The following is a 23319-nucleotide window of genomic DNA, read 5'->3' as shown; positions in this document are numbered from 1 at the left end:
GCAGGATGAGGTCCAGTTGCTAGGAAAGTTATGAAGGGTATTACCTTACAGCATGTCTAGCACTTCATTTATGGTATATTTTGTAGGTCAGGCTATTTTCCATAAACTGGATTGGAAATACTTTATCTATTGTCACACTAACAAAATGAGAGCTTTCAGAAGTCCCTTCATCTGGTTCTGTATGATAGAGATAAGTCCAAGCGTCAGCTATTTTACAAAGTATCAGAATATTTTTAAGAATGTTTATCTTTTTTATTAGTTATAATTCAGTTAAAAGTTCCTCCTCACTGACCAAAATAGCAATTGATTCTGTTTTCAACATGTGCCAAAAATTTTCAGGCAACTTCTTAAAGTTCTTGCAGGTAGAACAAAGAACAAACAACTTATTTACTTGGAGTTTTATGAATTGATCTACTCCACCAATCCAAACTCATCTTTTCAATATGTCTTTGGAATTTCTGGTACTGAAAACAGAGTTGTTGAATATGCCTCCTGTTATTTAAATTAAGTTTAGGTGCCCTAGTGCACATGGCTTGAGAGATCTATGACTTTATAAAACTTTAACCTTAATAGCTGTAGGATCCAAAGCGCCTGACCTGAAAACCAGAGTCAGGTTTCATTCTAGGGTACTATAGTTATAAATAACTTATCTAGTTTGAGTTAGAATGGTAATATATTGTGTGAACAGCCCAAGTAATGAATTATGATGCCCCTGGGGCCTGATTCAGCCCCTATTGGACCATGGCCATACTGTATATTTAAACTTCTGTAAGGTATTCACATATAGCTAAAATGTTCTCTGCAAATGTGTATTTTTGCAAGTTCTACTCTACTTTATAACTGCTGTCCAGAAACCCAACCTTCCCAACAGATTCATCATATAAAGACTCTTTGATAGGACAGTATTTTTTTTAACCTTTCTTTTTATGATAATTTAAATTACAGCCTATCCCGGTGGATAAAACTGACTTTATTTTAATAATGTCACTGTAGTGCATATTGCAAAAAATATTTTTAATTTTCTGTGTGCATTTAATCATAAAATTGAAAGTAAAAAATTGCACTGGCTAAAGCTAGAGATAGCTGTTGAGATCTTGTTTCCACTGAACTAATTGAAAGTTCTTTCTCATTTCAATGACATCAGAATAGCAACCATTGCAGTTAGGCAATATCCAGAATTCCCCATGCAAATTCTGCCACATAACTCAGTCCAACTCTGCAGCATCTCTATTTTCTAGTCCTATTGGCAGGGTGGATAAAAATCAATGATTTTTTTTTAAGAGTAAAAAAATTGGATTTTTTAAAATTTAAATTAAATGCAAGTTTATATATTTAAAAGTAAACCTGTTTAAAATTCAATTTGAAATTAACAACCCAGTTTAAGGTCTAAATCATTTAAATGACATGTTTTCTGCCAAGTTTTAAAGGAAGTTAGTCACCACTGAACTGGTGGAAATCACTGACTAAGCACCTGGAACCAGATTTTGTTAAAGTGCTAAACCAGCTTTTGACAATAGTAGACTCTTTTTCAGGTGCAGAGAGAATATTTTCTTCATTTCAGTTTATTCAACTAGTTCACTTCAATGACTAATTAATTGACAGTTAAGAAAGCAATTGGGAGTTGAAAAAGCAGCAAAGCTTGTTTTCCTCTTCCAATCCATGAACAAAAACAATGTATGGGAGGATGAGATTTTTATTTACTTTATCTACTTTTCTTTATTAGTTTTAAATGCAAAACATATTTTGATAAACTTTTTTTCTTACAGATCCACCACCCATATAAGGTCATTTTAGATTTTAAAATATGCTGCTTTGTGAATTTTTAATTGAATTGGAATTTCCATCCAAAAAGATCTTGAGATAAACAAGTAAAAAATTAATCATCTCATAAATAAGACATGCGTAATTCACCATTTTCTAGCATAATAAAAACATAAAAATTAAGAATTGGAATAAATGTAAGTTAAGATATACAATTGCTTAAATAAATGTGTATAGATATAAATAAAATATGTGTATAGATATAGTGTATTTGCCTGATCAGCAAATTTAGTGTAAAGTCTATATATAGTTGCAAATCAACATGTTTTAATGATTATCAACCAATGAGAAATAACCTTTCTTTGAAGTGTATCAGCCCATTTTGGGCAATAAGGGGTAACTCATCAGCTAGAAAAATTTCATTGCTACCACATTTTAGGCACATATCTGGTGGTCATCATCGGGATGGATGCAGATGCAGGAAATAGTACAGCTTTTCTATATTATGTAATGTTTAAACATCATCAGGCATCCAATCTGAAAAAATTGTTAAATCACAAAAAGGGCCCTAGCTCATACAAACATAATTTAATTTTTGCCAAAATTATCAGAAAGCTTCTAAATACAATTGATAATGCACCTATGTACTCAAAATAGTACTATTTTGGAAAGCTTGGGAAATATTTAGCCCTAAGTGATCTATTTTATGCATTTTCTCCTTCTTTTTTGCCTTCAATTAATGCAAACGTTTGTAGTCACATGACAGTATGAGCTTCTTTTTACCATGTAATATATCACAATATTTGTCATTATTTGTAGAATCGACTGATTTGAGAAAAACATTTCTGTCTGCTATTTTTATGAAGTTATGCAGATAATAAGACCTCTACTCCCTAATTATAAAACATATATTTTATATGTTATCTGCTTGGCCAGAGACATATGTTTAAAGCACACGTGGGATGTGTAGGAGGTTGGGGCCATCTCTCCTCGTCCGTCTGGGAGGGAGGCCACACCCCCTCACTGCAGTGCCTCTGTAGGGGTCAAGTTCAGTGGGAATTAGCACCAACAGCTCGAGCCCTCCAACAGGGCAGAGGGCCAAAAAGGTAGCCCTGGCCTGCAGTTGGGGCAGAGCAGCAAAAGAGTCTAGGGGCCCTGGTCCTCAGGTAGGCGGGGCACCAAATAGGGAGCTCTGGCTTGCAGGCAGGGGAGAGCACCAAGCAGACTAGGGGCTTAAGCCCTCCATCAGGGCAGACAGCAAATGGTCTAGGGATTCGGCTCTCTGGCTGGGCAGACAGCAAATAATCTGACGTCCTAGCTCTGGCAGACAAATTCAGGCATCTTGGCCTTAGGTGGGGAGTCTAAGGGAGACCTGAGCCGACCTGACTCCACTGGGTTCCAGGCCAGGGCCCTAGCAGTAGTGGAGTGTTCCTCTACTGGGTCAGTGGGGATCCACCCGAAACATGCTGACCTAATTTAAGGCCACAATACAACCAGTTCCCCTGGGCTACCTCCTACTCTCCTGCTGTGGGGTACCTGTGTCTTGGGGTCATCATCTGTCTCCCCGGGATACACAAATAATCGCAGCCCTGACAGCTCCTCAGCGTCCCCAGCGTCCAGCAGTTCCTTAAGGACTTTGGCGCTGTAGTGGTGTCCATTGGGCTCAAGCAGCAGGCAGGAGAAATCCTTCTCCTCTGGTGGCTCCAGCCCAACTGAGCTCAAGAGCCTGCCCTTTATACTTTTGGTTCCTGTCCCTCCTGTCTGTTTCCAGTATGGTGGGCCTGGCTCCGCCCACCAGAGGATGGGCGTGGGAGTCTCCCAATCCATGGGGGAGGGAGGCCACGTCCCCTTGCTACACAATACAACTGTAATTATCTTCTTACTACCACTGAATACAATGACAGTACATGTAAACTACTTATATAACAGTAATGATTCTTAGTAGAAGGCCTGTAGACTGTCTTGTATGAGTATATTGTGCGAATAATGAACTATAGCTATATAACTCCTACATATAACTGAGCAACAACCCTTCAAGCTATATTTACTCACAGAAATAGTCACAGTAAATTTGCTGATAGTTGAAACATTTCTATTCCTCCTCAGAATCTGTGTCTGATGTGTTTAATACTCTGTTGCTACACTTGTCACTGTCACAGTTACGTACATCAGAGCACATCAAATCTTTGCTGTAGCATTTGCATTTCCTTGTTGCACAGGTACTCTCACAACCACACTGCACAAAGGTGAGGATTGCTTCTGGAGCAGGTGACAGCACAACCATGTTAGAAATAAGATCCCCATCCATTGTTGAGTGGGGACACTTGAAGTGATGCATGATTTCATATGCATTTTGGTGGCAATTTCTCGCTTGTTTTGTTCTTATCAAACAACTCGTAGCATACATTATCCAGAGGTGCTTACTTCTTACCACAGTAAATTAAAAATACCAGTGAGACAGGCTGCCTCCGTCTCTTCTTCTGTCTAAGATGCACTGCTCCCAAGACATTTCAAGCCCTCCATGAGCTCTGGGTCCTCAGCTGCTGTTTTCAGCCATCTCTTTTTTTCCATGCCACTGAAAGATGAAGAGGAGTCACATCCACTGACAGAATGAATGTTTGGCAGCATGAGACACAGATCTGATCCCCGCTCCATAGCCACTTTATGCATTGGAATGAATCTCTTCATTTGGCCAAGACCAGTTTTGAAATAGAATTAATCTACCCCAAGAATAGAACAATATCTTGTGCACAACATCTGAGTCCAAGCCCCACTTTAGCACCCCATTTATTCTGAGTGTTCTAGCATAATTCACATGACCACACTGGAAGTCAAGTAGAATCATCTCTGCCTATGTCTCAAGCTCCATGGACTTGTTATTGTCTCTCTCTTCGCTGCTATGTTATCTATCGGTACAATAGTTGGGAGAAATACTTTACATAGTTTTCCCAGAACAGAAATGTATCTGAACAGTTTTTCCTTGGGTAATGTAACTGTCCATGAGCTGGTGGAGTGATTGGATATTGTTCATGAAGCCTGCCAGAGCATTTTAAACTTCAAAAAATTTTATAATTAGCAGTCTTACTATGTGCTTAACATCATAAAAACGTTTCTCAAATCAGTCCATTATACAAATAATGACAAATATTGTGATGTGTTACATAGTACAAAGCAGCTCAGACTGTCATGTGACTGCAGATATTTTCTTTAATTGAATGCAAAAAAAAAGTAGGGGAAGTACATAAAATAGATCACTTAGAGTTAAATATTTCCCAAACTTTCCAAAACAATACTATTTTGAGCATTATCAATTGTATTTAGAAGCTTTCTGCTAATTTTGGTCAAAATTAAACTGTGTCTTCAACCTATGGCCCCTTTTAGTGATTTTATTTATTTTTTGATTGGATTCCCAATGCCATTTAAAAATTATGTGATATAGAAAAACTGCACCTCTTCCAGGGTCTACGTCCATCCCGGTGATGACCACCAGCTATGGGGCTAACTTGTGGTAGCAATGGAACTTTTCTAGCTGATGGGTTATCCTAACTTGTTAATAAGACCCCCTTTCTAAATGTGGCTGGTAGACTATTAGGAAAATAACTAAAAAGTACAAATGCAAAAAAAGATTAAAATTGATTATTTAAAACTAGGTATCCTGTTGCCTGTTTTAAATCATGATTAAAATCAGTGATTTAAATAGCTGTGATTTAAATCTATCCACCCTGCCTAGAGGGTATCTCTCGAGCAGATGCTGCCAGTTGTCCTGCCACATTCTTTGGTAGCTTTGTGGCGTGCACCAATATCCACTTTCTTTGCACCTACATATCACTTTTCATCTTCAAATACATTAACTAATTAATTAGATTGTAGTTCAAAACTGTAAACGAATTCATTAGATGATATAATCCCAAAGATTCTGTATCCTGTACAGCGCCAAGCACATTGTTGAGCCTTACAAATAATTGCCATTAACTTATTTCACTTGTGACCTAAGGAAGAATTTGAGTCTGGGTCTCCAGAAGTGAAAGGCTGGTGTATTCACTCACTGCACTAATTAGTCCACTGTGATCTAAACTACTTTTAATGGATTAATTCATGGCAAGGTTGAGTAGGAGTGACATTACAAATAATAATTTTATAGCAGTGAGCTTTGAAAGCACTGCAATGAATGGGTGGATTTTTGATGTTGAAATATTTCTCTGAAAATTACTACTAATCTTTAATGTCTTTTCTCTAGATGGATTTTACCAGTCAAATCCTGACTTGTGTCATGCTTTTGCATTGTCCTAATTTAAGTAACTTTCCAGTCTTCTACTTTATCTAAAGTGGGATCTTAACAGTAAAGTAAGTAGAAAGAAGGAAAAGGTGCAGTTTCATTAAGCTTTAACATATCATTGGCTGTCAGGTAGACCTTGTTATGCTGTCCATCCTCATTTAACTATCCCACAAGATCTCTTAATGAAGTTAAGCCCCAAGTTCACTCCAATAATTCTGTGGCAAGAGTTTGTGCAATGTAACAATTCATCACTTGTCAGGAAGGCACTTTTAGTTTATACATTTAATAAGGGCATCCTCTAGCTTCGTTAATTAGAAGTGAACAGTTTGCATATTTACTAAATGTGGAGTGTCATTGCCACCACGGCCTATTGCCTACATGAATTATTTCTCTATCTGCAATAAACAGCTGGGTAATTATTACTGCCATAATCAGATAAATTCCCTCTGTAAGGCTTTTCTTACATGGCAATTCTTTGAACTCATCCAAAGCTGAACAAAATTTATGAACTCCAGCAGCTAGACCACTTTTTCATGGTATAGTGTCCCTGTTCCCTATTTCAAGGACATGTAGAGCATCATAAATATTGTGTAAATTAGGAGGCTAAATATGGTTACTTAAAGATTACATATTAATAATAAACTTGATTTTCAAAATATAATTTTCAGGTTGTAACTGATTAAATGATAGCAGTTCAGTTTTTATCTATTTGTAGATAAATGACAGGCCATCCATAGTACAGGTTAGACCAGGTTACCTAAGGAAGTCTCCGCACTTCAAATATTTCTATAACTTGAAAACTACAGACTTGTGTGAGAGAAAAGTATATAAATATTTATCAGCTGGATATTTTAGAAGCAATCATTTTAACAATTTAGGTTATTAAAATTGTTCAGAATTTTACATGCCACTGAGTTTGGTCACTTGATTAAAAAAAAGTGCTATTTGCCATTAAAAAAATTCTATGAAAATTCTTTTCAACTTGCAGTTCACTATTTAATAATCCAGTAAGCAATTTAAAGTTATGAGTTTACAGAAGCATTACACAAGCATAAAAAAATGTTTCATTTCTATGTAAAAAAAAAATTGTGTGCAACCAGTGGGTCAAGGAATTGAATTTGGTCCTCTGTTGGCTAGATTGTTCAACTCTGATTCATGTCAGCGAGCACTTATTCACATGTGCAGTTACTGAAATCTGTTGGAACACAGTACGTCAAAAAGGACAACCAGCTACATCCCAAGGAAATAAAGGAAAATGAAAAATGTGGACCAGAGTTTACTACTTAAGGCATAACAGCCCACGTGATACAAAATCATGTTTTTATCACAGTGTATGATTCTTTGCCTGATTATTGATAGAAAATATACTTTTAGCTGATCAAATACTTCTTCATATAGGTCACGGATACAAGGCACCAAATAAGGGCTGTTCCTTAAAATACAGGTTGGGTGGTCACTTGAGGAGCAAGCTCAGAGTTAGCTAGGGACAGTGCCTTGAGTAAAGTATTATGTGGTGCCTCATTATCCAACAGGGGAATACTAGAATGATGGCATGCTCCGCCAGCTCTTTAATGCACAGGGGCTCTGCAGGCTACCCTATTCTTTAGGACAATGAAGCTTGTGCCTCTTGGTGCTTCTGGTCTGCTTTGTGGCCTGGAGAAGAGGTAGGTATAGAGTCATGGTCTCAGCTCACTCTGCTGACTTGGGATGATATGTGCATGCATTGTTTCCACTCCCCCAGATTCAGGGGCTGTATTTTGACTGATCTTTGTGCAAGATCAGCAAGTGTGAGGGGAACTGTCATTCTGCCCTTTTTACCCTGACATGCACTTTTGCAACAAAAAGTCACAGTCTGGCTCTTTGTGTTGACTTATAACCTGTAGGACTCCATAGCTCACTACAGCAATTCTTTGAAAAGACTTTTTATGAAAAAAGTTATAGAAAAAATGAATAATTCTGGTTTTTCACTGTCAATTGCTTTCAGATAATTAAAAATACAGCCTCCCATTATTTAAAGAGAAGAGTTACTTCTCATTAATATTCACGAGCAGAACTAAGAGAGGTCAATGTGTCATTTTTACTGGCTATGACTGTAGCACGAAATAGAAAAAAAAATATTTTTTACTGGGGATGGACAAAAAGTGCCATAATTCCAGTGCCATAATTCAGGATGAGATTCATGGATTCACTGATTTTAAGGCCAGGAGGGACCATTGTGTTCATCTAGTCTGACGTCCTATATAACACAGGCTGTAGTTTTCCACCCAGTTACACCTGCATTGAGCCAAATAACTTGTATTTGACTAAAACATTTCTTCCAAAAAAGCATCCAGCCTTGATTTGAAGACATCAAGAGATGGAGACTCCATCAAGAAATGGAAAATCCATCACTTCTATTGAAACATTGTCCCTATAGTTAATCTGTTGAAAATTTGTGCCTCACGGCTGCTACTCTGAAACATTTCTAATTTGAATTAGTCTGTCTGTAACTTCCATCGATTGCTTCCTGTTATGCCTTTCTCTGCTAGACTGAAGATACATTTAGTACCTGATTTTTTTTCCCCTGGGAAGATACAGTAAAAACTGTTTTATCCAGCATGTTGGCGGAATAGGGGGGTGCCAGTAAGTGAAAAATGCCAGTTAACTAAGAGGGAGGGAGCTTGGGTGTGGGAGGCGGTGCAGGGCTAGGGGGTGTGGCTCGGGAGGGGGTGCGGGGCCTGGGCTCTGGGAGTGAGTTTGGGTGCAGGAGGGGGCTCGGGACAGGGGGACTAGATGGGAGAGGGCTCATAGTGCCGGATCTGGGGGGCATTCACCTTGGGCAGCTCCCCACAAGTGGCCACCTGTCCCGACTGCTCTTAGACACAGGTGCAGCAGGCAGCTCTGTGTGCTACCCCCGCTCCGAACGCTGGCTCTGCAGTGCCCGTTGGCCGAGTACCACAGCCTTTGCCTAGGAGTAGCCGGGACAGGTTGCCACTTCTGGGGAGCCACACAGAGCCAGGTGGGGAGCCTCCTGGCCCCATGCCAACAGGACTATAAACCGGACTTTCTATGAAGATTAGAAATGCCAGTTTATAGAGCTTTCTGGTTGGTACAGGGCCAGATAACACAGCTTTTACTGTAGGTATATACTGTGATCAAGTCACCTCTCAGCCTTCTTTTTGGTCAAGTAAAGAGGTTGAGATCTTTAAGTCTCTCATTGTAAGACATTTTTTCCAGCTCTTGTATCATTTTTGTGGTTCTTTTCTTCACCCCTTCCCATTATAAACTTTCCCGTTATATCAACTTTCCTGTTTTTTCCCTCAAACACATGCAGACACTGATATCAAAGGAAGTGAGTCAGACAGTAAACTTTTCAGCCAATTTTTTTCAAAATACCCTGAAGAAGGAAAATCTGTTTTTGCCAATGACCTTTATCTGTTATAATAGCATGTTTTCTTTATAAATCATGCAAAGTTAAATACTTTAAATCATGACAAATACTATATGGTAAGAGGTATAAGGAGGCAATAGAACCACCCCATTCCTCAAGCACAGTTGTTCATGACATTTGATTAATAACACTGGCATGACTTCTAATAACGCCTACTTCCCCATTTAACAAAGCAGAATGAGAAAAATGAAAGAAGGAGGAATTACATTTGTTGAGCTGATCCATTCTACTATGTTAAAAGAGGAAACTGATAAAAAAGAAATTATATAGGAAGGAGTATTAAGCCAATATTGAAAGCTTTTGAAAATCTCACCCTTAATATTTGCAAAACAGTAGACTTTTCAAAAGTTTTTATCTAGCCCAGATTCACCTCTCTGGCTACAAAGTTGCTGATCCCTATTCTGAGAGTGTATTTCCCCTGTAGCAGTGGTACTTGCTGCCAGTTTTAATCATATAAGAAGTCACAAACCTCCCCCACTCCTGGGCATAGAATCCTGGTTATGTAGTTCCGGACTCAGCTTCACCCAATTACTGTGGGAACGGCATTGGGTACTCAGTGAATTCCATGCTTTATAATATATCTGCCATGGTGTGGGAGACTTCTTTCCAAGATGAATAAAAATGAACCAGGCCATGTCTAAACTACAAACTTTGGCAGATACCAGTTATGTTGGCAACCACTGCAGTTAGTATATCGCTTGTGTTCCTTGGGTCGGCGTTCCACATACTCACTAGGAGTGTGTGTGTCCAAGCAGAGTGTGGTGCATCATGGGTAGGTATTCCAGTGTGCAACCTGCCACCATCCAGCGCACTCTCTTTTGGGAAGTGTGGGCAGTGCATAGGGATGATCGGGATCCACTGTTTCTTCTAGTCATCACTGTGCAAATGCTAGAGTATGCAGTGCTTTGGGAATTTTAGCTAGGCCAGTGGGAGTTGTGATTTTCCCCACCCTTCCCCCCAGTATAGCCCTAGTTTGGACGTACTTAAAGAAGGATAACTGAACCCAGTTCACAAATGGCATAAACTATACAGGTGTAGGCATTTTTATACTGATAAAACTGCCTCCAGACTATGAGGCAAATTTAAATTATTAATTAATTTAAATTTAATTTTTAAATTTAAATTATTAATTATTTTAAATTAAAAATTTGCAATAGCAAATTTAACTATATTGATATAGTAAAACCAGCAAATCGTTCTAGTATAGAGCAGGGCTTTGTCTGGATAGGGCTCTACAAAACTGATTTTTCACTACATTGCTCCATGGAGCCTATACATTGCTCCAAATCAGGAGTTCACACCCACTTTGCACAGGTGGAAACACTCACACAAGACAATGGAGAATCAGGTCTAAAGTGTTTATATGACCCCTCCCCTAATGAACAACAAATTTAACCATGAAAGGATTAATCATTAGAAAAAGTGTGTGTTAAATTAGTGTGATGCTGCTCTTTTATGCATGAGTTGGTATCCAATGCAAACTTAAATATGAAGATCTCTGAGGACATACTGTGTACATATCACGCAACATGAACTGTATATGACAGGTTAATTTTTTGGTTTGTATTTAGATTATAGACCAGATCCTAAACTATCATAAATTGGTGTAACACCAACACAATCTATTAATTTCAATGGAACTATGCTGATTTTCACCAGCTATGCATTTCTTATGAACTTACACACTAGGGTTCAAATTCAGAGCCCTGGGCTTATGTGCAAGTGGCCAAGCAGAGGAGGAATTTACACTTTCAAGTAATGGAATGGCTCTGCAGTCACTAGCCTACACAAGATCTTGAATGAGCTCACTGGGAAGGGAGGATGGGTCAGCTCACTCTATATTTATCCCCTGCGAACTGTCACTGATTGGGCTCTCTTACTCTGTGCTCTGTGCCATGCAGAATGTGTGCCCCCTTTGCTTCTCTCCTCCCTCCCACACCTTGCACCCACATGTACCTTCTATCTCACATTACACAACAGATTCACACCAATTCTTCCGGTAAAGGGCACTCTGTGGTCATGGAAGATGGGGCAGGATATGCCCTTTATGCAGGAATAGAGTGTGACTTTCATTTGTTAAACATTAATTTATTTGCAAATGATAGAATTTATAAAGCACATTTACATGTCTGTACATTAGCTTTGTTTTTGTTCAATTATTTTCATCCTCTCGCTACTTATTAAGTAGAAACTTAAGTCATCTGATTCCTGCACTGCTGTTGTAGAGCCATATGAATCCTACAGACTCAGAAGGTAGAGCTGTCATTATTGTGTTTTTGAAACAGATTGATATAAATGATAAGATATAAAATTAGTGAGAGTTTTGAAAACTCATTTGTGGCAAGTCTCCTGGGCAAGGCCCTTTAACTGCTCAATTGTTTCTGTCCACCAAGCAGTAAAATAGGTAAATGGGCAGTAGTTTGGAAAGGAACAGGAGAGCTGCAGCCCATTGACCCCTATATTGAGCTAATAGCTTTGAGGCCCAATGACCCAGGTTCTTAAGATGGAAATACGCACAAAGACATGCTGAAAAACAGAATGAAAAGGTTAGTTTGTAAGTTATTGTAAGTGTGCAGTCTTCATTTAGTAGCTGAACAAATGTGAGTTAATCTAATATTTAAAACCCAATAAACAGTTATCTAGGCTTTTTTATATAATAAAAAGGCCAAAGTTATCTTTAAAATCTTACATTGTTTCCTGTAACATTTTAGACTATTAAATATGGAGGAAGTTTAAAAAGTCAACATTTTAATTATTTATACTTCTTGTTTACTTAAGACCAGGTTGTGACCTCCTTATTCACATTGGTGAGCAGTTAATTACTCAGCCCTGGTCTACCCTGCAAACTTAAATTGGTATAACTACATTGCTCAGGACTATGGCAGATCCACACCCCTGAGTGACATAATTATACCAACCTGACCTCCAATATAGACAGCGCTATGTCGATGGAAGGGCTTCTCCTATCGACATAGCTACTGCCTCCCAGGGGAGTGGAGTACCTACGCAGATGGGAGAAGCCCTCCTGTCAACGTAGGTAGAGTCTTCACTAAGCGCTACAGCAGTGCAGCTGTACCAGTGTTAAGAGCAGACAAGCCTTCACATAAGTGATTTCACTGACATTAAGAAGATTCACTTGTCAACCTTTCAGTAAGAGCAAGGGGTGGACGAATGGGTCACAATGTGGCCCTATCTGTATTCCTTTCAGTAAAAATCAATGGAGTCAGGTTTGCTTCATTTATGGTCAGTTTCAATATCATGTTCCCACTAGGGCTGTCGATTAATCGCAGTTAACTCACGCAATTAACTACGATTAAAAAAAGTAATCACACTTTTAATTGCACTGTTAAACAATAGAATACCAATTGAAATTTATTAAATATTTTGGATGTTTTTCTATATTTTCATATATATTGTATTCTGTGTTGTAATTGAAATCAAAGTGTATATTATTTTGATTACAAATATTTGCACTGGAAAAATGATAAATAAAGAAATAGTATTTTTCAATTCACCTCATACAAGTACTGTAGTGCAATCTTTGTCGTGAAAGTGCAGCTTACAAATGTAGATTTTTTTTGTTACATAACTGCACTCAAAAACAAAACGATGTAAAACTTTAGAGCTTACAAGTCCATTCAGTCCCACTTCTTGTTCAGCTAATCGCTAAGACAAACAAGTTTGTTTACATTTACATTTGCTGTCCTCTTCTTATTTACAATGTCACCAGAAAGTGAGAACAGAGATTTGCATGGCCCTTTTGTAGTTGGCATTGCAAGCTATTTACGTGCCAGATATGCTAAACATTCATATGCCCCTTCATGCTTTGGCCACCATTCCAGAGGACATGCTTCCATGCTGATGACACTCATTAAAAAAATAATGTGTTAATTAAATTTGCGACTGAACTCCTTTGGGGAGACTTGTAAGTCCCCTGCTGTTTTACCCGCATTCTGCATATATTTCATGTTATGGCAGTCTCAGATGATGACCCAGCACATGTTTTTCATTTTAAGGACACTTTCACTGCAGATTTCGCAAAATGCAAAGAAGGTACCAATGTGAGATTTCTAAAAATAGCTACAGCACTCAACCCAAGGTTTAAGAATCTGAAGCGCCTTCCAAGGACGAGGTGTGGAGCATGCTTTCAGAAGTCTTAAAAGAGCAATATTCCGATGTGGAAACTACAGAACTCAAACCACCAAAAAAGAAAATCAACCTTCTGCTGATGACATCTGACTCAGATAATAAAATGAACATGCATCAGTCCGCACAGCTTTGGGATTGTTATCGAGCAGAACCTGTCGTCATCATGGACACATGTGCCCTGGAATGGTGGTTGAAGCATGAAGGGACATATGAATCTTTAGCACATCTGGCACATAAATATCTTGCAACACTGGCTACAACAGTGCCATGTGAATGCCAGTTCTCACTTTCAGGTGACATTGTAAACAAGAAGCGGGCAGCATTATCTTCTGCAAATGTAAACAAACTTGTTTGTCTGAGCGATTGGCTGAATAAGAAGTAGGAGTGAGTGGACTTGCAGACTCTAAAATTTTACATTGTTTTATTTTTGAATGCAATTTTTTTGTACATAATTCTACATTTTTAAGCTCAACTTTCATGATAAAGAGATTGCATTACAGTATTTGAATTAGGTGAATAGAAAAATACTGTTTCTTTTGTTTTTTACAGTGCAAATACTTGTAATCAAAAATAAATATTAAGTGAGCACTGTACACTTATTATTCTGTTGTAACTGAAATCAATATATTTGAAAATGTAAAAAACATCCAAAATATTTAAAGAAATGGTATTCTGTTATTGTTTAACAGTGTGATTAATCTCACGATTAATGGCAATTAATTTTTTTAATTGCTTGACAGCCCTTGTTCCCACTGATGCAGTGTTTGGGTTGCTAACAATGGAAGGGAATTTTTAATTGTTTAAAAGCAACTATTTCCATTGTTTTATTTTTTAAATCTAGAAACCATTTTGATGGGTTTTGGTTTTATATAAGTATTTAGAAAATACTCGTGAAAAAAATGGTTACTTACCTTCTCATAACTTGTTCTTTGAGATGTGTTGCTCACGTCTACTCTAATTAGGTGTGTGTGCACCACGTTCATAGTCATCAAAAGGTTTTTCCCTAAGCAGCATCTATCGGGTTGGCTGTGGAGCCCCCTGGAATGGCGCCTTCATGGCGGTGGATCTAGGTCCCTGCCGACCCACCACCTCTTCAGTTCCTTCTTGCCGACAGAGGGGAAGACAGGTGGGTCTTGGAATGGACATAAGCAACACATCTTGAAGAACAACAATTATGAGAAGGTGAGTTACTGTTCTTGATTCTTCGAGTACTTGCTCATGTCGATTCCAATTAGGTGACTCCTAAGCCCTAACTAGGAGGTGGGTTGGAGCTTATGGAATTACAGATAGGAGCACTGCTCTGCCGAAAACCACATCATCCCAGGTGTGCTGGGTAGTAGCATAGTAAGAGGTGAAAGTGTGAACCGAGGACCAAGTCACCACTCTGCAAATCTCCTGGATCAGGACATGGGCCAGGAACGCTGCAGAGGAGGCCTCTGCTTTTGTGGCATGTGCTGTCAGTGCAGGGGCCGGTACTTTTGCAAGATCGTAGCATGCCCAGATACAGAATGTGATCCATGACAAAATTCTTTGCAATGACACCAGGAGGCCTTTCATTCTACCTGCAACTGCCAAGAACAACTGGTTCAACTTGCAGAATGGTTTTGTGCATGCAATGTAAAAGGCCAGTGCTTGTCGAACGTCCAAGGAGTGTAGCCTTTGCTCCCAACTATCCGCATGAGGCTTAAGATAAAAGACTGGGAGAAAAATGTCCTGACTGGCATAGAATTGGGAGATAACCTTTGGAAGGAAGGCTGGGTGAGGCCTAAGTTGCACCTTGTCCTTATGAAAAATGGTATAAGGAGGGTCGGAGGTTAGAGCCTTAAGATCAGACATTCACCTTGCTGATGTTTTGGTGACCAGGAAACGACTAACCATCAGGTTGGCAAAGACTGAATGGCCAGCCGCTCCTGGGTGGAATGTCGAAATGACCACCAGGTGGACCTTGAGAGATGATACTCAGAGGACCTGCTGTTTGAAATGTAATAGGTAGTCTAAGATGAGCGGTATAGAAGCCTGCACTGGGAGAGCACAACCCTGAGAGCACCAGATTGCAAATCTTTTCCACTTGTCTAGGCAGGTAGCCCTGGTGGAGGGTTTCCTGCTGCCAAGTAGGACCTCCCTAATGGCCTCAGAGCACATTAGCTCCTTGAGGTTTAACCATGAAGCTTCCAAGCGGTGAGGTGAAGAGACTCGAGGTTGCGATGATGGAGATGGCCTTTGTCTTGGGTGATCGGGTCTGGAAGCAGGGGCAAAGAGATTGGGGTGTCCACCGATAGCTCCAGGAGCATGGTTTACCAGTGCTAGTGGGGCCAGGTTGGTTCTATCAGTATGACCGCTGCCCCTTCCCTGCGGATCTTGAGCAGAACCTTGTGAACGAGTGGAAATGGAGGGAATATGTACAACAGGTGGTTTGTTCAAGGGAGGAGAAACATATCTGCAAGGGAGCCCAGACTTTGATTCAGGAAGGAATAGAACCGGAGGCATTTTCTGTTTCTCTTTGTGGCAAACAGGTCAATATGGGGAACTCCCCACATTTGGAAAATGTTGTTCACGTCTGGGGGAATAGACAACTCGTGATTGTGAAAGGATCTGCTGAGATAATCCACCAGCTTGTTCTGAGAACCTGGGAGGAAGGATGCTTCCAGGTGAATTGAGTGGGCTATGCAGAAGTCCCACAGCTTGAGGACTTCCCAACATAGGGGAGAAGAATGAGCTCCACTTTGCTTGTTTATATAAAACAAGTTGTGTTGTCCATCATCACCTCCATGCATTTCCCTTGCCAGTGAGCCTGGAAGGTCTGGCATGCTAAGTGGACCGCTCTCAGCTCCTGGACATTGATGTGGAGCGAGAGCTCATCTTGTGACCAGAGACCTTGGGTTTGAAGGTCTCCCAGGTGAGCACCCCACCACAACTGTGACCCATCTGTAACCAGGGACAGGGAGAGTTGGAGCTTGGCAAAGGGGACTCCTGCGCATACCTTCTGTGGGTCGAGCCACCAGTGGAATGACTTCAGAACTGGCACTGGGAGGATGACCATCTTGTCCAGACCATCATGCCCTGGCCGATAGGCCAATGCTAGCCGGCCTGGAGAGGTCTGAGCCTCAGCCTCGCATGCTGTACCATGTATGTACATGCTGCTGTGTGACCAAGGAGCTTCAAGCAATTCCTTGCTGTGGTGGTGGGGTACTGCTTGAGGCTTTGTATGGTGTCTGTCATTGTCCAAAACTGAGACTCTGGCATGAATGCTCTGGCCTGGCCTGAGTCCAATATTGCTCCAATAAACTCCATCCTCCGTGTAGGGGATAGGATTGATTTGCACACATTGAGAAGGAGACCCAACCTGTCGAAGGTGGATCTTACCAAGTTGACAAGGAGTTCTATTTGTATGTCCTTTTCTAAAAGGAACTTTTGGAAAAACAGGCTCACCTCAAACTGTTTCTCTAGGGCTGATCTAGATAGCCTGCATCGGACCTGGGAAAGGAAGACCTCCCCTTGAAATTAGCTTGGTCTGAGTCCAGAGGTGTCCTGGTAAGCTCAAGATCACCACCTGGTTCCTGAGCCCAATCCTCTAAGACAGCCTGGGTTCGGGCTGAAGTCTGGCCTCTGGGACCCTGTGAAATGGGAGAGTCCCAGAGCTCAGGCTCCAGCCCTAGCCCAAATGTCTACCTCACAATTAAACAGCCCCTTAGTCTGAGCCCCGCAAGTCCAAGTCAGCTGGCAAGGGCCAGCTGTGGGTGTCTAATTGCAGTGTAGACATACCCTCAGTGCACTGCACATAACTGCAGGGTAGATTTACACCCCAGCTTGCTGCCAACTAAGTATTCATGTACATAAGCCTCTAGACTGCTGACAGACTTCCTCAGGAATGCAAGGAGTAGTGCAAGGCTGTAATTTTGGATAGTCAAAATTTATATCTAAGCTCTCCTTACATGCTTCAAATATCATGGCAAGATCCATGACAACTTCCATTATCATGAGGAGGGCACCTTGGCTTCAGTCTGACTCTTAGTCCCAAAGGAGGTGCAGACAACAATTAAAGACGTCCACTTTGAAGACTGACTTCTTCAGTACAAAAACAGATGATGCTCTACATTTGTTGAAAGACTCCTGGTCTTTGTTTGGTAGGAATATACATACCATCTCCTTAAAGAAAACAGGAAAGACCTCAGTTTTATTCCAGACAGAGATCATCACCAGCAGCTTTTTTCCAATCAAGATCATTGAAGCCTCTGAGGAAGGGGCAGCACTTTCCAAAGAGGAGACTTAGGCTTCTACATGATCTGCCTGTCAGCTGCGACAACCTCAGGGCAATCCTTCTGACATGATGCTCAAGAGTCACTCTTTAATTAGTCCACAGGATCTTCACCCTTTACTTCCCCTTGCAGGAGGGCCACATTTTTTGGGATTTTTTAGGAACCTCATTGCATCAGACTGCTGGGTTCCAAAAATAGTCTGTCCCTATTGCCCATCTCCTTCCCCTTCCCTATTCAGCAGCCTGTCTCACGAGAGACTATTACTCAGGCGGTAGAATTACTTCTGTCTCTTGGAGCAAGAGAAGAAGTTCCACTGCAATATAGGCAGAAGGGATTTAGTCCTGAAGACAAAAAGGGGATGGCATCTACTTCTGGACTTCAGGAGGCTCAACACTCTCATCTGCCTCATCAAGTTCAGAATGGTAATCCTTGTCTCCATAATTCCATCACTAGATGCTCAGGACTGATCTGCAGTTCTCGACCTGCAAGATGCATATTTCCACATATCAATTCTCCCTGCACACAGCTAGTACCTGAGGTTCCAAGTAGGACAGGCCCACTACAAATACAACATGCTACCCTTCTGAGCTTCGGCAGCTCTGAGGGTCTTTACCAAATGTTTGGTAGTTGTGTGGCTCACCTGAGAAAAGATGGAATAATAGTTCATCCTTAACTTGATGACTTGCTGGTTTGAGGGAAGTCGCCACAACAGGTAGAGGAATACATTAAATTGCTCCAACTTTTCCTTGCACTGGGCCTAACAATCAACAGAGAGGAGCCTTCCTTGGAACCCACACAGAGAATAGAATTCATAAGGGATGTGTTAGACCTTCATTACAGCCAAGGTTTACCTGCCTCAACACAGATTTTAAGCCGTGAACACCTTGTCAACCAGCTGCAGAAACAACCACGCACTATGGTGAGAACTTGCCTAAGTCTGCTCAGTTACAAAGCTTCCTGCATGTTTGTCATAAAGCATATCACACTTCACCTAGAGTGCACGCAGAGCTGGATGAAGTCTGCATACCTACTGAACATGCACCACGCAGAGATGTCAGTGCATGAAATCAATGGGAGTTTGTCATTGACTTCACTGGGAACAAAATTGGGCCCTAATATGCTTCTTAAAAAAAAAAAAACCAAGCTCCTTTTCACTTGCAAAACACAATCTACACACAAGTTAGTGTGTCACACACTAAAATCCAAATACTCTCCAATCAGTGTGAATCAGCACACTCATCAAAGCCATTCCAAACCAATCTGGGATTTGGTGCTGGGACTGAATTCTTCCCAACAAACCAGCAGTGGGACACAGAAGCACCAATTCAGCCCTTGCACAACTTCTACTACGGTTCATGGGCTGCTGGCCCATGTATCCTCCTACACACAAGGGGAATTGGCCCAACCAAGTACTGTTTTGTGTACTGCTGCAGAGTATTTTTGTGTGGCATACGGGGGATGTGAATTTCCTTTCAATGATCTGGCCCCTTGTACACGAGACCCTGGGTGGTTCCAATGCTTTTTGTACCTTGTCCACCCAGGTAAGTGGACTCGATTTGTACCACTTTGTATAATGAACTATGTACAGTGCAAAATCCCCTCAACGATTTTCAGACAAAACAATGATGCTTATCATCACCTTACAAAGGTAATTATGCACAAATACATAGTTGAAATGAACATAGAACAGTATGTGGATGGTTGGTTGATTAGAGATATAACATTGCACATTTGTATGCCAAATGAGCATATTATATAAGGCTGCACATTATTGTTCCATTAGTTAGGAAGGTTCTAGGCAGGAGAGGCCATAGGCGCAATACAAATAGAGTATCTTTCTGAGAGTCACATACAAGGCAGATAGTTTCAGAATACTATTGGGCCACAATAACTCACCAGCAAGACAGTTTCCAAACCCCTCCATCTGTTAAGGATCTGTCCCTCCTCAAAAAGATGTCCCTATTTCTGCTTAATCAGCTGTGGTAGGCACCTTTCTTTTCCAAACATACTCAAGAATCCACTGTGCTAGTTGCATGACATCATCTCTCAGGCATCAGTGTAGCTGGTCAAAACAGGCTGGGGCACATTTCAGTATTAAGAGTACATAGTGGATGCACTGAGCGGAAATAGACTCATATAAGGCAGAGAATGGAATGGTAACTAGATGTCACATATCTAACATATACGGTAATGTATGTCTTCTGTTATAAATATATCTGTGTACAGAGCACCATAATCTATGCTTTACATTCTTCCTCTGAGGCTAGACATATAGGAGTGTTTAATTTTTACTGAATATTTTTGGTAAAGTCAAATCATTTTTAATACAGCAGGTTAGCTTCTGCTCTCAGATACACCAGTACAACCCCATTAAATCAATAGGTATATACTGGTGTAGCTAAGAAATTGTTGCAGTTATTGCATTTAGAGTTCCATATTCTTTGTTTCAGGGGGAAGGATGATGTATATAGTTGGGAGGGTAAAATTGATTTAGGCTGGCTTCTCTTATGCTAAGGTTACCTACTGCCTATGTTGCAGGAATTTTATGATTTGAGGGCTAAGCTATTTCAAATCACAATAACTTTGTGCTCCTTCTGGGTACTCTAGGCAAATTATACTGCATATTGATTTTCTCAAATGCCCTTTACTTTAATTAATACTATGATTTTATGGTTATCTGGTCACAAGATCACAAAATTCCTGTTAAAACGCAAACAAAATGCAATATTTTGATAAAGTTCAATAAATGTAGGTCAGTATAAATCTGTGAAATGATGCTGTTCTATGCAGCACCATTAAAATCTGTATATTGCTGAAATCATCATTTAAAGACCTTTCCAAAAGTGCCAGGAACAATATTCTATATCTATTTTTAACCTTTATACAGACAGCAGGAACATGGTAATCCAAATCTGCATCTCATAGCCAACACCACTGCATGTTTCATAATGAAACATCAGAATAACAGTAAGTTACATTGGCACATGAACAGCTTTTATTTTAAAACCTAATGTGAAATAATCAATAATGTACAAGTCAACAGCTACCTCACAGATTTGTTAGGCACAATCTTATCTGTGATGAGACACAATGAAAAGTGTCTCTGAGCACATCAGCTCGTAAACATAGGCACATTTTGGATGTCATTGAAACAGTCCCCTCTACAGTGGTACCAAGCAAATGTACTTTTTTCCCAAACTATCATCAATGTTCCTTTGCTTATTCAGTCTTTTGCAGATCATTTTGCACACAGCATCCACCAAAAGTGCACATATTTATTTTCTTGACATAGGAATCTCACAAAACAGCAGACCAGTTTTTGAAAAATATTCCAAAAATTAATTAATATAAAACAATTTTTGCATCTGCAGAATTCCTATTTTCTCTCACCACAGAGCTTGATGAAAACACAGACGGTTACGCCCTAGCTTGACAAAACTATTTGGCAGAGGTGCTTAATGACTTCTTTGTTTTGGTTTTCACCAAGAAGGTGGGTGGTGATTTGGACACCTAACGTAGCGAATGCCAGTGAAAATGAGGTAGGATCAGAGTCTATGATGGGGAAAGAACAAGTCAAAAATTACTCAGACAAGTTAGATGTCTTCAAATCACCAGGACCTATGAAATGCATCCTACAATACTCAAGGAGCTGACTGAGGAGATATCTGAGCCATTAGCAATTATCTTTGAAATAAGATGAGATGAGAGACATTCCAGAAGACTGGAAAAGGGCAAATATAGTGCCCATATATAAAAAGGGAAATAAGGACAACCCGGGGAATTACAGACCAGTCACCTTAACTTCTGTACCCAGAAAGATAATGGAGCAAATAATTAAGAAATCAGTTTGCAAACACCTCGAAGATAATGAGGTGATAAGTAACAGTCAGCATGGATTTGTCAAGAACAGATCGTGTCAAACCAACCTGATAGCTTTCTTTGGCAGGATAACAAGCCTTGTGGATAGGGGGAAGCAGAAGATGTGGTATATATTGACTTTAGTAAGGCTTTTAATACTGTCTCGCATGACCTTCTCAAACAAACTAGGGAAATACAACCTATATGGAGCTACTATAAGGTGGGTGCATAACTGGTTGGAAAATCATTCCCAGAGATTAGTTATTCACAGTCATGCTGGAAGGGCATAACAAGTGGGGTCCCGCAGGGATTGGTTCTGGGACTGGTTCTGTTCAATATCATCATCAGTGATTTAGATAATGGCATAGAGAGTACACTTATAAAGTTTGCAGACGATACCAAGCTGGGAGGGGTTGCAAGTGCTTTGGAGGATAGGATTAAAATTCACAATGATCTAGACATACTGGAGAAATGGTCTGAAGTAAATAGGATGAATTTCAATATGGACGAATCCAGAGTACTCCACTTAGGAAGGAACAATCAGTTGCACACATACAAAATGGGAAATGACTGCCTAGGAAGGAGTACTGCAGAAAGGGATCTGGGGATCATAGTGAATCACAAGCTAAATATGAGTCAACAGCATAACACTGTTGCAAAAAAAGCAAACATCATTCTGGGATGTGTTAGCAGGAGTGTTGTAAGCAAGACATGAGAAGTAATTCTTCCACTCTACTCTGCACTGATTAGGCCTCAACTGGAGTATTGTGTCTAGTTCTGGGTGCCACATTTCAGGAAAGGAAAACAAATTGGAGAGAGTCCAGAGAAGAGCAACAAGAAGAAAACATGACCTGTGAGGGAAGATGGGAAAAATTGGGTTTGTTTAGTTTGGAGAAGAGAAGACTGAGAGGGGACATGACAACAGTTTTCAAGTACATAAAAGGTTGTTACAAGAAGGAGGGAGAAAAATTGTTCTTCTTAACTTCTGAGGATAGGCCGAGAAACAATGGGCTTAAATTGCAACAAAGGCGGTTTAGGTTGGACATTAGGATAAGCTTCCTAACTGTCAGAGTGGTTAAGCACTGGAATAAATTGCCTAGGGAGGTTGTCGAATCTCCATCATTGGGGATTTTTAAGAGCTGGTTAGACAAACACCTGTCAGGGATGGTCTAGATAATACTTAGTCCTGCCTTCATTGCAGGGGACTGGATTAGATGACCTCTCACGGTCCCTTCCAGTCCTATGATTCTCTGATTCTATTTGACTATATTAAATTCCCTTTCCACACATGGAGCACCCACAGGAGTCAATGGAAGTTTTGACCTGAAGCGGAGGTTATAATACTGATCACTATGAATGAAGAGGTTGGGGTTGAGGGGCTAACACAGTATATGAAATATTTACATCCTTGATTGCGTGAGGCATTCACAGAGAAAGGATTACTTATTACTACTTGTTGAATGTACTGTTTATAAAGAAAAATAGAAACAGTTGAGAGGGAGGGCCTGATTCAAAGCCCATCAAAGTCATTGGGAGTCTTTCCATTGACATCAGTGAGTTTTGGATTTTTGTGTGTGCGCAAGCATATA

The 23319-nt window shown here is 40.2% G+C and overlaps 1 protein-coding gene and 1 long non-coding RNA gene across 4 annotated transcripts in view; one reads left to right on the top strand and one right to left on the bottom strand.

Annotated features, from left to right (window-relative positions):
- Positions 1-23319, top strand: part of SPATA17 (spermatogenesis associated 17) — a 146855-nt gene that overhangs the window by 38663 nt on the left and 84873 nt on the right. The gene's annotated exons all lie outside the window — the stretch shown is intronic.
- LOC311518533 overlaps positions 1-23319 on the bottom strand; it is a 52773-nt gene that overhangs the window by 1977 nt on the left and 27477 nt on the right. For both annotated transcript variants that reach the window (XR_014711010.1, XR_014711011.1), the window contains exon 2: positions 4193-4336. This is a non-coding gene — a long non-coding RNA (uncharacterized lncRNA). The remainder of the gene's footprint in view (positions 1-4192; positions 4337-23319) is intronic.

Source organism: Lepidochelys olivacea (genome assembly GCF_965140295.1).
Source record: "Lepidochelys olivacea isolate rLepOli2 genome assembly, chromosome: 3".
NCBI classification, from domain to species: domain Eukaryota; kingdom Metazoa; phylum Chordata; order Testudines; family Cheloniidae; genus Lepidochelys; species Lepidochelys olivacea.
The sequence above is the reverse complement of the archived record's forward strand: the minus strand, read 5'-3'. Positions and strand labels throughout refer to the sequence as shown.